This window comes from Haliotis cracherodii, unplaced genomic scaffold, assembly GCF_022045235.1.
Source record: "Haliotis cracherodii isolate W230 unplaced genomic scaffold, xgHalCrac1.p SCAF_18, whole genome shotgun sequence".
Lineage (NCBI taxonomy): Eukaryota > Metazoa > Mollusca > Gastropoda > Lepetellida > Haliotidae > Haliotis > Haliotis cracherodii.
The window spans coordinates 24,129,856-24,143,813 of NW_027266273.1; the positions used below are offsets into that span (position 1 = coordinate 24,129,856).

At 42.5% G+C, this 13,958-nt stretch overlaps 1 pseudogene; it reads left to right on the top strand.

Moving 5' to 3' along the window:
* Window positions 1-2,045: 2,045 nt before the first annotated feature.
* Window positions 2,046-3,182, top strand: LOC139465607 (uncharacterized; annotated as a pseudogene).
* Window positions 3,183-13,958: the final 10,776 nt, after the last annotated feature.

A 13,958-nucleotide genomic window follows, 5' to 3' on the forward strand; every position in this document is an offset into this window, starting at 1 on the left:
AAATCGAGTGCCGCTTTTAGAAACAGAGTAAAAGAATGATGTTACACGTCCTTAACAGTTAGCTGTTATGTATTCATCGCAGTATCAGCGTGTTCATCTGCAGCTATACAATTTGGTAGAAACATTTAAGTAAACTAAGCGGCAAAAGAAAGTATAGGTTGGCAATTTGTAATTTTCCTAAAATCAGCGATAAATGGTGGAAAGTGGGTATGGGGAATATGGCTGCTCAGGAAAGGGTACCAAAAAACATCTCACCCGTAGGCGCCACCTTTGACGGCGCTCGTGCGGTGACAAAAAAATGGCGAAATAGGTTTCCCGCCCATGGCATAAACTGCACGTCCATGTTAGCTGTATAAATGCGTTCGTCTGCAGGGTATAACCACACGTGACGAAAGCACACAAAAGAAATACCACGAGTGTCACAGGAGCAGAGAGAGAGAAGAAGCCATCGGTATGGCCGAAATTGGGGCAACACAGGTCCAAGATTTGGTTGTACACCACTGACAGTAGCCAGGCTGATTCAACGGTACAGGCAGACAGGGAGGACACAGGACAGGCCTAGAACCGGACGACCCCGAGTAACAACACCACTGGAGTACGGTCAGATACGGCTCATTCACCTGCGAAACAGATTCGTAACGGCGACGGCGTCGGCGATGGCGACGGCAGCGTTGGGAAATCCCATAAGCCAGCGTACAGTACTACGACAACTTCGTTCCGAGGATTGGTACTCACTGCTAAATATCGACGCCTGATGAGCGAGGCAGGTTCGACGCTGGCAAGTGAGAAACTGGCGTCGGGTGCTGTTTACTGATGAAAGTCGGTTTAACTTGTTTCGAAATGTCGGCAGAGACGCAAAGGGGAACGTTTGGCTCCGGCGTGTATTCGAGAGGTCCATCCATTCGGCGGGGGATGTGTCATGGTGTGGGGCGGTACTTGTTGAGATTAGAAGACTGATTTGGTGATTATACAGGGAAACCTGAACGCTGTGCAGTACAGAGACCAAGTGTTGCAACCAGTTGTGCTTCCGTTCTTACAAAACCAACAGCAGGGGACATTGTTTCAACACGACAATGCCAGGCCCCATACTGCAAGACTGACTCGGAACTTTCTAAACCAGCAGAACGTTGACGTTTTGTCCTGGCCGTCCCACTCACCTGATATGAATCCTATTGAACATCTGTGGGATCATCTTGACAGACAGATTAGAGCACGCCATCAGCCTCCCGTCAACAGACAAGAATTGCAGCAGGCCCTGAGAGACGAGTGGCAACGGATTACAGTCCACGTCATCGGAAGACTGACGTCATCGATGAGGCGGCCTATCACAGCATACATTGAGGCAGCTGGAGGTCATACAGGCTATTGAATTTTTTGGTGACATTTCAGACCACCTTTGGAAATGAAATTTCTTTCCACACCATTGTTTAACTTGAACTTAAATTACCTGTGAATGCACAATATCATTCAAACTATAGTTGATCAATCATTTGTTACCCCTCCCTAGATTATATTATAATTCACAACAAAACCTCTTCTTGTTATTTTTTTTATTGGTCATGGAACTCGACCTATACTTTCTTTTGCCGCTCAGTTTACCTTATGTCCTCTTTTTGCTACGTTGGTGTGTATTCAAATACACATTATTTGTTAGAATCATTTACATATTGGAAATATTAGTTTGAACTGTAACTAAAATGAAATTCAGCTAATTTGAAAGGAATGTAGAGTATGGCAGGTGTCACATGACACTATGTGGATAAAATGAACCGCCAACTCGACGAAGTCAAAACTTAACCCCAAAATGTGGTTTTAGCGTTTGAGCTGACATTGTGGAAGGGTTTGGACTGCTTGCCATTGAGAAGGTTACCTCTGTAACCGAATATTCTAATTCTCTGATATTAAAGACATGTGAGATACATTCAATAACAGATAACACTCTATCACTTGTATCGGTGTCAGCAATAAGACAAACGTGTTTCAGGACATGCCTATAAAAGAGAATGTCGACAGGAGAATATCACTACTTGTTCTTTGGATCCAAGATGGCGTCCTTCGTGCTTGTTCTCCTGCTGTTCGCGTGCTCAGTCCAGCTATCGTTCTCGCATGGACGTCCGACATACGTCGACAAATACAATACGACAAATACGATGTGTACACTGGCTAAACAGTACTTTTCTGACTACTGTCAAGTCAAACAAGCGTCAGGACCCGCACCAGACCGAAACCCCGGGAAGCAGATGCGAGGACTAAGGAAACCATGGTCAAGGAATCCAAAATCAAGGAAAGCCAAATCAAGGAAACCCAAATCAAGGAATCCCGAATCAAGGAATCCCGAATCAAGGAAACCATGGTCAAGGAATCCAAAATCAAGGAAACCCAAATCAAGGAAACCCAAATCAAGGAATCCCAAATCAAGGAAACCCAAATCAAGGAGACGCAAATCCAGGAAACCCAAATCCAGGAAACCAAAATCAAGGACCACAGCATCACAGACCCCACCACCACCGACCACAGCACCACCGACCCCACCACCGACCACAGCACCACCGACTCCACCACCGACCACAGCACCACCGACCCCACCACCGACAACAGCACCACCGACCCCACCACCGACCACAGCACCACCGACCCCAGCAGAACCAACAATGCCGACAGTCGCGGATAAAACCTTTCCTTTCCCTTGATATAAATGCTGTACATGTAGACATTATGTCAGATGGTTTGAGTCCTTAGAAACGTGGAGACGTTTGTGTTGGGTCGGTCTTCGATACACTAGTATTTGTTCCATGTGTAATGATATTAAGAGCCTTGGTGTTGTGCAATTAGACAGGTCCTAATCTCAAATATAATCTTATAAATGGCAGCTCATTTGGACATGCATGGTATCACACTGAGTTTTGGTTTCATGACACTTATTTAGAATTGTAGGCCTTTAGGTATTTCACAATAGAGAAGTGTTCCTTTGAAGGTAGAAGTGTTACAGTGAGAATGTTGAATGGATACTCAATGTGTTTATTGAATTGTTTTTTATCTTGATTTCAGTAACTGAGTGCACACAACGATGTGTCCGCAGCGACCTAGTGGCTTCACTGTGTGATACTGGGACGCTGGCGGCGAAATGTGACAATCTTCTAGTTGCCGAGTATGTGGGCTCGTATACCTGCTGTTCAGGTTAACACAGGTAAGCCTCACACCTTATTGTAAATGTTTACATAATTGTGATGCCGGCAAATACATTCCTTTCGTAAATTGTATAGAACTGTTTCTGTTTCAACACATTATCTAAACAATACTTGCATCAGTGTATCAGTACAAACAATTCCGACAGCTGAAATAGCGCCATGTTAAACAACGACTTGTAGAATATTGATGGCTTTGCCAGTAAATTTAACACCAATATGTTGATGCTCATATGGAGTAATTCAATTAGTTCACAAATATAAATTGTCAATGCAAGAGAATAACCGGATTATCCAACGAAACAGATTCCATTTGAAAATTTTATGAATGAACCATTGAAAATTAGGGATGACCACAGGTGTTCCCCAAAAGGGTAAGCATCCGCCATTCAAACAATTTGCATAAAAATGTAAGTATTTATTGCCTGACGCCACGACATGGGCCCTTTGTTCCCAATCAAGTAGGTATACAACAATCCATGACTTACCACCAGCGTAATTTCAGACACAGTTTTGTTTTTATATTTTAGCGGACGTCGGAACATCTCACTGCATACGGAACTGGGTGAAATAGTGTCTTGGTATGGAGGGGAATCCAAGTTCAACCCGTATGTGTGGTAGATCGATTACAATGGTTAACCGGGCATCAGTTGCCCTTGGTAACAGTTTAGTTAAGATTCTCTGCGAAGGTACTGTCAATATTAATAGTATGCACAATTATCAATTATCACGGTTGTACACAAAATGTTACATATCAGTTGGATATAGATTCTTCTCCTTCCTATACCTAAATATAGATAAACTGATGTTCCAGCAATTTGTGTTTTGTCTTCACTTCGTGATAGGCGGTGGGGTAGCCTGGAGGTTAAATCGTTCGTGGGCCGGGTTCTATTCCCCACATGAGTACAATATGTGCAATCTCATGTTGGATTATGACCAGCTAAGGAAGCAGTGATCCAAAATGGCCTTACGCTTCTGGAATCCAACATGTCCCCTGAGGTCACACATCCCTGAGTTCATTTAGCTGTGGAAGTGAAGCCGTGTTTGATTAATCAGCAGTTATGAAGATGATGCAATGTCATCATATCGTTCCTAACTTTGTTGATAGGAACCTCACATCAAACCGTTTAGTAACTGTCCTTTCACCTGATGGTCACGTGGTGACTGTGTTGATGGCGAGGCGTCCACGTAGGCAAGAGATGGTGATGTGAGTGCAAATGTCTAGCACCCGACTGACTGCACAGGTGTGAATACTCCCTAGGGAGTTGAGAACGATAACTGGATGTGAGGTGTTTAACGTCGCGTCCAAGATGATTGCACTTGTATAGCGACGTGCATGCACATGCGTGTGTGTGGCTGCTTGTTCTGGTCCGAACAAATGCCGACTTTATAGAGCTAGCACACTGAGATACCATGTCGCAGTTTAACATGAATATCCCAGTCAGACACAGTATACTGACTTCGAACAGACCATGTTTTCCCCCTTCATGCCGAGCGCCAGACAGTAACAACAAGTACCATCTTTGAACGTACATGTTTATTCGATATGACAAGGCCGGGGATTGATCCCCGGACCTTGCGCTCTCCGGGCGAACGCTCTACCAATAGACAACGGAGGCGGTAATACAAGAGGATTCACTGGTAGGGAAACAAAAAGCGCCTGTGAACAGGTATTCAGAAACTTCAGCGCTATATAAATTGATAAAATTAGATCACTGCACTGAACGTCACTCATTTCGTTTCGTTGTCTACATTGTGTTTCGTGTTTATGATTAACTAAACAGCCTGTTAACTTATTATTGTTAATTATTACACGTGATGTAATTATTACTTAACATATTATAATGGTTATAATTGTTGGTCGCCATATAAAAAAAATATAATGCAACAAAACCTTTACCCTATTTATAAAAAAACAAAGCAACAAAACCCTTTCCATAATCAATAGAAAACACTGCATAAAGCAGAGTCGATTGTAAATTTCCGACTATATGATGAGCATGTGTTTATGAATCACTATCAAAGATTAATGATACCAGGTGTTCGCGAAAAGGTAAGCGTATCCTGCCCCACCGGTGGCACCCGTCACAAACACATGCAAAGGCAAGTCAATTGTTCACCCGAGTATGTTGATGTGCATTTTGGGACAATGGCGACGACATGCTAACGTGGTATGATTTCAACACCTATTTCAATTATAAGAAATAAGGTAAATTCGTATGTTTTTGGTATGTAATATGTATACTTTTCCTGTTAACTACTGTCTGTCAATCACGGACATGAATGTCTGCCACATATACCGAGATTCTCGACCTGAGTAAAATACAGTTCTGTTCTGAATGTTTCTTGTGAACATAGAAAACTGTAACAAATGTTATATTGGGATAACACTTCCTTAGTAAAGTACACACTGTAATACTTTTGAGGATTGTACTTTACTAAGGAAGTGTTATCCCAATATAACATCAGTTAAATCTGATCACTTTCTAAATGGCATCGTGTATTCATAGAAAGCTGGACCAAACGTTGTTCCCGAGCAAGGATGTACTGTGTTGTTGAGTCACTCAACGTTTGTCAGAGATGACATCGAGCTTTGGAAAGTGATCAACACACCACAAACATACACACCCAGTGATGTTAAATGTCAATCAATGACACGTTCATAAATGTGCTTAGGATTTAAACTTGTTTAGGCTCAACGTATTCACAATCGTAATGTACTCTGTACATGTACATGCACTCTGTATTCTGTACATCACATGCTTGATAACGGTGTTAGAACCTACTCCAAAACCTCATTCCTAATTGTAATATATAAGTTGTTCATCTATATATCTTATCCTTACAATCGTAAGGTCTGTGAAGCAACAAGTCAGGTCAAACTCGTCTATGGGCAGCAGCACAGAGACTCGGTGACCGCAGCAATACTTGATCTTGACAAAGGTGCAGAGCGAGATCAAAGGGCGATGCGAGGCCGATCCCTATTGTTGTCACAGTTGTTCCATTTGATGACGTACTGTCACGAGTCCTCTCTCTGTCTCAAATCACAGCCGAATGTTGGAGTTCCGTGGATATCATATCAGTGTATATTGTGTACAACTCGAACAAACGGCACTTTTCAGTATCCACTCAAGGCCAACGAACCGACGGCCCTGGGCCCGTTTCACGAAGCAATCGTAAAGTTACGGCTGCCGTATCTCCCATAGCTCAACACAGGCTTACATAGACTAACTTACCCCTGCGATCGCGTCGTCAAACGGGGCCCGGCGCCTGTGTTGTTCTCCAGGTACATATAGCACTGACGTGATAAGTGTAAAGTTTGTCAACACTACCAGGATATAATGGCACTTGACGTCACCAACACGTATATTTTCTGAATCTGTAGTTAACAAAGCGAAATAAAAACCAAACACATTTAGTGTCTTAAGTTTTAATGGATAAACGTATTTCGACTGGAAGATGTGATTAACATATGGTTATCCGATCAATCACTGAAAATGCTATCACACAATGATGTGAGGTGGAATGGAGTATAACGTCGCATTCCTGATTTCTGACTTTAGCCACTTACATGTACGTATGTGTGGCTGCTTGTACTCGTCCGGTTTTATAGTGCTAGACCACTGAGATACCATGCCGCAGTGTAACATAACACCCCACTCAGATACAGTATACTGACTCCAAGCCGACCAGCCCTTGTTTTAGCCCCTTAATGACGAGTGCCAGACAGGGTAACGACAAGTACCATCTCTTAACATCTTTTGGAATGAGACGTCCGGGTTTCGGATCCCCGACCTTCCGGTCTCCCGACAAACGCTCTACCACCGAGCCACGGAGTCCTATGAAAGTTTTAAACACATTTAGATTTGATAATGTGTTTAGATTGTAGATAGAATGCTAAACATATACTCCTTCAAAAAGTCGGGAATGTTGAGATATAAATTTCATGATCGGTCGTAAGAATAAAGATCGGCTTTGAAAAACGACCAAAGGACGGTTTGGAAATAAATCATAAAATTACACATGGACCATGCACCTCCGTGCACCCGGTTAGGTTGTCATTCTCTGAGCAATTGGTATTGTGAACTTTTATTATCCACAGCAACACGTTAGTTCTTTTCTTGGAATTTGGAACAGGTTTCTGCAGTTACAAAATGTTAACAATCGGCTCCGCACAAGGTGCAAATAACTGAGTACCTCCAGCAGCGAAACATTACCAGAATCACCTTCTGCAAGAGGAGTTGACAGGACTCTCTTAATTTGTCATTGGAAGATTAGTTTGGACCATGCCATTCCGTATGAACAAATGCTTGACCAATCGTGGCGGTATGTAGTGTTTCAGCATGAGTAATTTTTATTCGGTTTCTGCTGGCTAAAAAAGGCTTTGTTGTATTTTCCTTATTTCATGTATTGTCCGAAATGGCCGGACGTATCCAGCAAGCACGCTGGATGTATACATTCATGAAAGGAACTATTTTAAAATCGTTTTCCTGTAGGACCAGATGGTGAGTGAGTTTGGTTTAACGCCGCTTTTAACAGTATTCCACTTATATCACGGCGGGGGACACCAGAAATGGGCTTCACACATTGTACCCATGTCGGGAATCGAACCTGGGTCTTCGGCGTGACGAGCGAACACTTTAACCACTAGGCTACCCGACCGCCCCGTGGCGTGAATGAAAGTGACTAACCCCTTTCCATTTTCTTCAAAAACCTGCCAAAGTCAGAGTCGATAATACGATGTCGACTATATCATGTTCATGTGTTTATGCATCACTTTCCAAAAGGTGTACCTTTCCTGCCTCACGTGTGGCACCCGTCGTAAACACATACCAAAGCAAGTCAATTGTTAACCAGAAGAACAAAACACGAACCATAGTAAGAATAAAGAATTGCATCAGACATCCATTTTTGTTTCTGAATTTGCTAATGACCCCTACATGTCAACACTAAAACATTTTGAAAGCTTTACTGAGGCCTTACTGAAATCTTGATTAAACAACGTCTCAGGCTCTTTGGAATCTTGGTACAAGGAGCATGCTCGATTGTACCTCGGAAATTGTGAAAGAGCTGAAGCTGCAGTTTTTGACATTCTACAAGGGATTAATCGTACAGTTGATCATGAAGTCATCTAAAATAAGTGACTTGGATGATTGACAGGAAAATTAGAACACATTAAACCCGTCCGTCAATAAAAGTGTTTTATCCAAACTACTATATATTACTAATTTACGTATGTATCCGGACATTGGTGACAGTCTTTCTTGGTTAATTTCCCTCAATACTTTCAATCTTGGAACATAATTCAAAATTATGAACCAACACAGTATTTTATTTAAGTTTAATGAAATTTTCCTGTTTCCTCAATAAAATCGAGTGCCGCTTTTAGAAACAGAGTAAAAGAATGATGTTACACGTCCTTAACAGTTAGCTGTTATGTATTCATCGCAGTATCAGCGTGTTCATCTGCAGCTATACAATTTGGTAGAAACATTTAAGTAAACTAAGCGGCAAAAGAAAGTATAGGTTGGCAATTTGTAATTTTCCTAAAATCAGCGATAAATGGTGGAAAGTGGGTATGGGGAATATGACTGCTCAGGAAAGGGTACCAAAAAACATCTCACCCGTAGGCGCCACCTTTGACGGCGCTCGTGCGGTGACAAAAAAATGGCGAAATAGGTTTCCCGCCCATGGCATAAACTGCACGTCCATGTTAGCTGTATAAATGCGTTCGTCTGCAGGGTATAACCACACGTGACGAAAGCACACAAAAGAAATACCACGAGTGTCACAGGAGCAGAGAGAGAGAAGGAGCCATCGGTATGGCCGAAATTGGGGCAACACAGGTCCAAGATTTGGTTGTACACCACTGACTGTAGCCAGGCTGATTCAACGGTACAGGCAGACAGGGAGGACACAGGACAGGCCTTGAACCGGACGACCCCGAGTAACAACACCACTGGAGTACGGTCAGATACGGCTCATTCACCTGCGAAACAGATTCGTAACGGCGACGGCGTCGGCGATGGCGACGGCAGCGTTGGGAAATCCCATAAGCCAGCGTACAGTACTACGACAACTTCGTTCCGAGGATTGGTACTCACTGCTAAATATCGACGCCTGATGAGCGAGGCAGGTTCGACGCTGGCAAGTGAGAAACTGGCGTCGGGTGCTGTTTACTGATGAAAGTCGGTTTAACTTGTTTCGAAATGTCGGCAGAGACGCAAAGGGGAACGTTTGGCTCCGGCGTGTATTCGAGAGGTCCATCCATTCGACGGGGGATGTGTCATGGTGGGGGGCGGTACTTGTTGAGATTAGAAGACTGATTTGGTGATTATACAGGGAAACCTGAACGCTGTGCAGTACAGAGACCAAGTGTTGCAACCAGTTGTGCTTCCGTTCTTACAAAACCAACAGCAGGGGACATTGTTTCAACACGACAATGCCAGGCCCCATACTGCAAGACTGACTCGGAACTTTCTAAACCAGCAGAACGTTGACGTTTGGTCCTGGCCGTCCCACTCACCTGATCTGAATCCTATTGAACATCTGTGGGATCATCTTGACAGACAGATTAGAGCACGCCATCAGCCTCCCGTCAACAGACAAGAATTGCAGCAGGCCCTGAGAGACGAGTGGCAACGGATTACAGTCCACGTCATCGGAAGACTGACGTCATCGATGAGGCGGCCTATCACAGCATGCATTGAGGCAGCTGGAGGTCATACAGGCTATTGAATTTTGTGGTGACATTTCAGACCACCTTTGGAAATGAAATTTCTTTCCACACCATTGTTTAACTTGAACTTAAATTACCTGTGAATGCACAATATCATTCAAACTATAGTTGATCAATCATTTGTTACCCCTCCCTAGATTATATTATAATTCACAACAAAACCTCTTCTTGTTATTTTTTTTATTGGTCATGGAACTCGACCTATACTTTCTTTTGCCGCTCAGTTTACCTTATGTCCTCTTTTTGCTACGTTGGTGTGTATTCAAATACACATTATTTGTTAGAATCATTTATATATTGGAAATATTAGTTTGAACTGTAGGTACTCGTGAAGAGCAACCTCCTCGTGGTGAGTGCTGGGTAGCGCTAATAGCTCTTCCCCCGTGTGGAACCGGGGCAGAATATTTCCACAGCCTCCCATTGCTGGTCGTATGAGGCGACTAAAATGGGCAACCTGTTTGCCGTGGGTTGCGCCCCGTGTCGGCGGAGGACGGGAGTCTGGTGGTTGAGGGCACTGGTTCCAGGAATAGCGTTCCTTTGCCCAATACACCACTTCGACCCTTACTTCGCCTAGACGGGTGGTAGGATGGGCCCGGTCCTATCAATCGGCTGGTCATGCCGAGCCCTGTGCATTTTCTTTTATCAGCACAGATTTGACCCAATTTAGTTTTCATTTGGCAAATTTTACTGCTGTTTAAATTGTATTCACACCATATTTGTATGCTTATATGTTGAATTATATGCAATTTTGCCTAGAGTCTTATTGCCCAGAAGGCGGTGGCTCATGGGCCAATCTGGTGGTACATTATTTCTAATGTTGCTGCTTGAGTATACCCTCTTGGTATCCTTGGTGCCGCCTGTTGGAGGCCCACAGGCATTTGGCATCGTCCTTGTTGACGCTCCATGGTGGGTGGGGAACCAGGAGGGTGAAACACAACTACTTTACCATGGCTACTCAAAACCCCAAAAAACAAAAACGTTATCATACGGATGACACTGATGATGAGGAAGATATGATTACCAGACTCTGTTACTCTGAACGCGACACCTGGCCTCGATTCATCGTTGCTGAATCCAGTGAAAAACAGTTGACTTCATGTTCCCCCTTTTTATTAGAAAAAGCAATTCAGGGTATTGCTGGAACTGTGAAGAATGTCACCAAAACTAGATCTGGTGCCATTCTTATAGAATGTGTTACAAGAGGTCAGGCAGCTAATCTGCTGGAAGCCAAACTTTTTGCAAATATAGCCATAACTTGTTATCCACACAAGTCCCTGAACTTCAGCAAAGGCATTATCCGAGACAGAGATAAGAGTCTTGCTGATCTATCTACTGATGACATTGTAAGTCAGTTACGTATGCAAGGTGTAGTTGAGGCAAAGCGTTTCACCTTTAAGAAGGATGGAATCTTTTCACCATCCAATACCTACCTGCTTACGTTTGATGTTCCAAAGCTACCTCAATCAATTAAAGTAGGATGCTTCTCTATGAGAATTGACATGTATGTTCCAAATCCTCTCAGGTGTTTTAAATGCCAGAAGTTTGGTCATGGACAGAAAACATGTACCAAACCTGCCGCTTGTTATCGTTGTGGTGGAGGTGATCATGATGGCAACTCATGTGAATTTGAATTCAAATGTGTAAATTGCTTTGGTCCTCACATGTCCTCCTCTAAAGAGTGTCCAGTTTGGAAGTTAGAAATGACCACCCAGCGCATAAAAACTGAGAAGAACATCAGTTTTTCAGACGCAAGGAAGTTGGCAGCTTCAATTTCACCTTCCAACAATATTTCCTTGAGAGGCAAATCAAGCTACGCTGTAGTCTCGAAACCATCAACAACAACTATTGACTGTCAAACTGACTTCACTTGGGTAAATACTGAAGTACCAGTGAGTCTTCGTGAACTCAAAACTTCACCAACTACAAAATCTTCGTCACAAACTACATCAACATCATCTGAAACTCAGTCACCTTCTTTTCCACTTCAGAAAAAGAAAAATGTCAATGTAAATTATTCAAAAAAACAAATTTCCAGTGACCGTATTCCAAAAGGACACCGAGACCCTGTGTCCATTTTCAACAAGTTTGGTGTTTTAGATGACATGGAAGTGTCACCCACTCAGAGCACCCGCTCTAGGAGCCATTCTCCTAAGAAAAAGGGTCGGGAGCGATCTCCCATAACACACCCACCATGAATACTACACTAATACAATGGAATTGTCGAGGGGTTAAAGCAAATTTTGAAGAAATCAAACTTCTAGCCAAAGATTATAACCCCGTGGCATTTAGCCTCCAGGAAACATTTCTGAGGGATGATCATTCATTTAATTTGCGCCAGTATGATACCTATAGTTCCTTTGCAAAGATCACCAATGGTAAGGCATCTGGTGGCACTAGTATACTTATTAAACAGGGAGCACTACACAGCCCCATTGTATTAAATACTAACTTACAAGCTGTTGCAGTACGTCTATCTTTACATGTTGCAATAACTCTGTGCTCATTATACATACCTCCATCATCTGCTCTCCAAATCAGGGATCTGGACAAGCTTATTGACCAGCTTCCCAAACCTTTCTTAATTATGGGAGACTTAAATGGTCACAATCCCTTATGGGGTTCATCTGTTCGCAATGACAAAGGAAAACTACTAGAAGAAATGCTTGATAAGCACAGTCTATGTCTTCTTAATGATGGCAGTAATACCTACCTCCATCCTGCAACAGGTACATACTCTGCGTTGGATTTGTCCATTTCTGATCCATCATTATTTAATGACTTTTCTTGGTCTGTTCACGATGATTTGTGCGGTAGTGATCACTTTCCTACTGTCATTCAAACTATCACTCCCTGTATGGATAGCTCCATTTCCAAATGGCAATTTTCCAAGGCTGATTGGTTGTCTTTTAGTTCTTTGTGCAGTGCTAAATTGAAAGCTGATTATTTCATAAATGTTCATGACCAACTTCAATTGTTTTCTGATACGTTACTAAACATTGCCACCGAAACCATCTCTAAAACCTCGACAACTCCACGTGTTAGTACACCTTGGTACAATGAAGATTGCAGAAAAGCTAGAAAAAACAGGAAAAAGGCTGAAAGAGTTTTCAATAAACACCCAACTCAAGACAATTTAAAACACTTAAGGATATCAAGAGCAAAAGCTCGTAGAACCATCAAGCAACATAAACGTAGCAGCTGGAGACATTTTGTGTCCACATTGACTACACGTACTCCACTCAATAAAGTATGGAATATGGTTCGCAGGATAAAAGGTAAAGGTTCCACTAGTAGTATTCAACACTTAAAAGAAGATACTGAGACATTAACTTCTAAAAAAGACATTGCTAATAAACTGGCCGAGACAATCAGTAATAATTCATCGTCTGCCACCTATGATCCTAAATTTCAAAGGTATCAGAGTCAGCAGGAAAAGAAGATTCTTACTTTCAAATCTGATAATTCTGAAGATTACAATGAATCTTTTTCCTTAAGTGAACTACACGAGGCTCTAAACAAAGCTCATGATACATCATCTGGGCCGGATGATATCCATTATCAATTATTGAAACATCTACCGGAATCATCTCTTTTAACCCTCTTGTTCATTTTCAATAATATTTGGGAATCTGGGCATTTTCCTTCTTCTTGGCATGAGGCTACCATCATCCCTGTGCCCAAACCAGGGAAAGATCACACGAATCCTTCTAATTACCGTCCAATAGCTTTAACAAGTTGCATCTGTAAAACAATGGAACGAATGATCAACAGGCGTCTTGTTTGGTATTTGGAATCTTATCACCTGATAACTGATATTCAGTCAGGTTTCAGACATCAGAGGAGCACCATTGATCATCTCGTTGGTTTAGAATCTTTTGTACGCAATGGTTTCATTAATAAACAACATGTAGTATCAATCTTTTTTGATTTAGAGAAGGCATACGATACAACATGGAAATATGGCATCTTAAAAGATCTCCATGATATGGGTCTTCGTGGCCGTATGCCTGATTTTATCACCCGGTTTTTAGAAG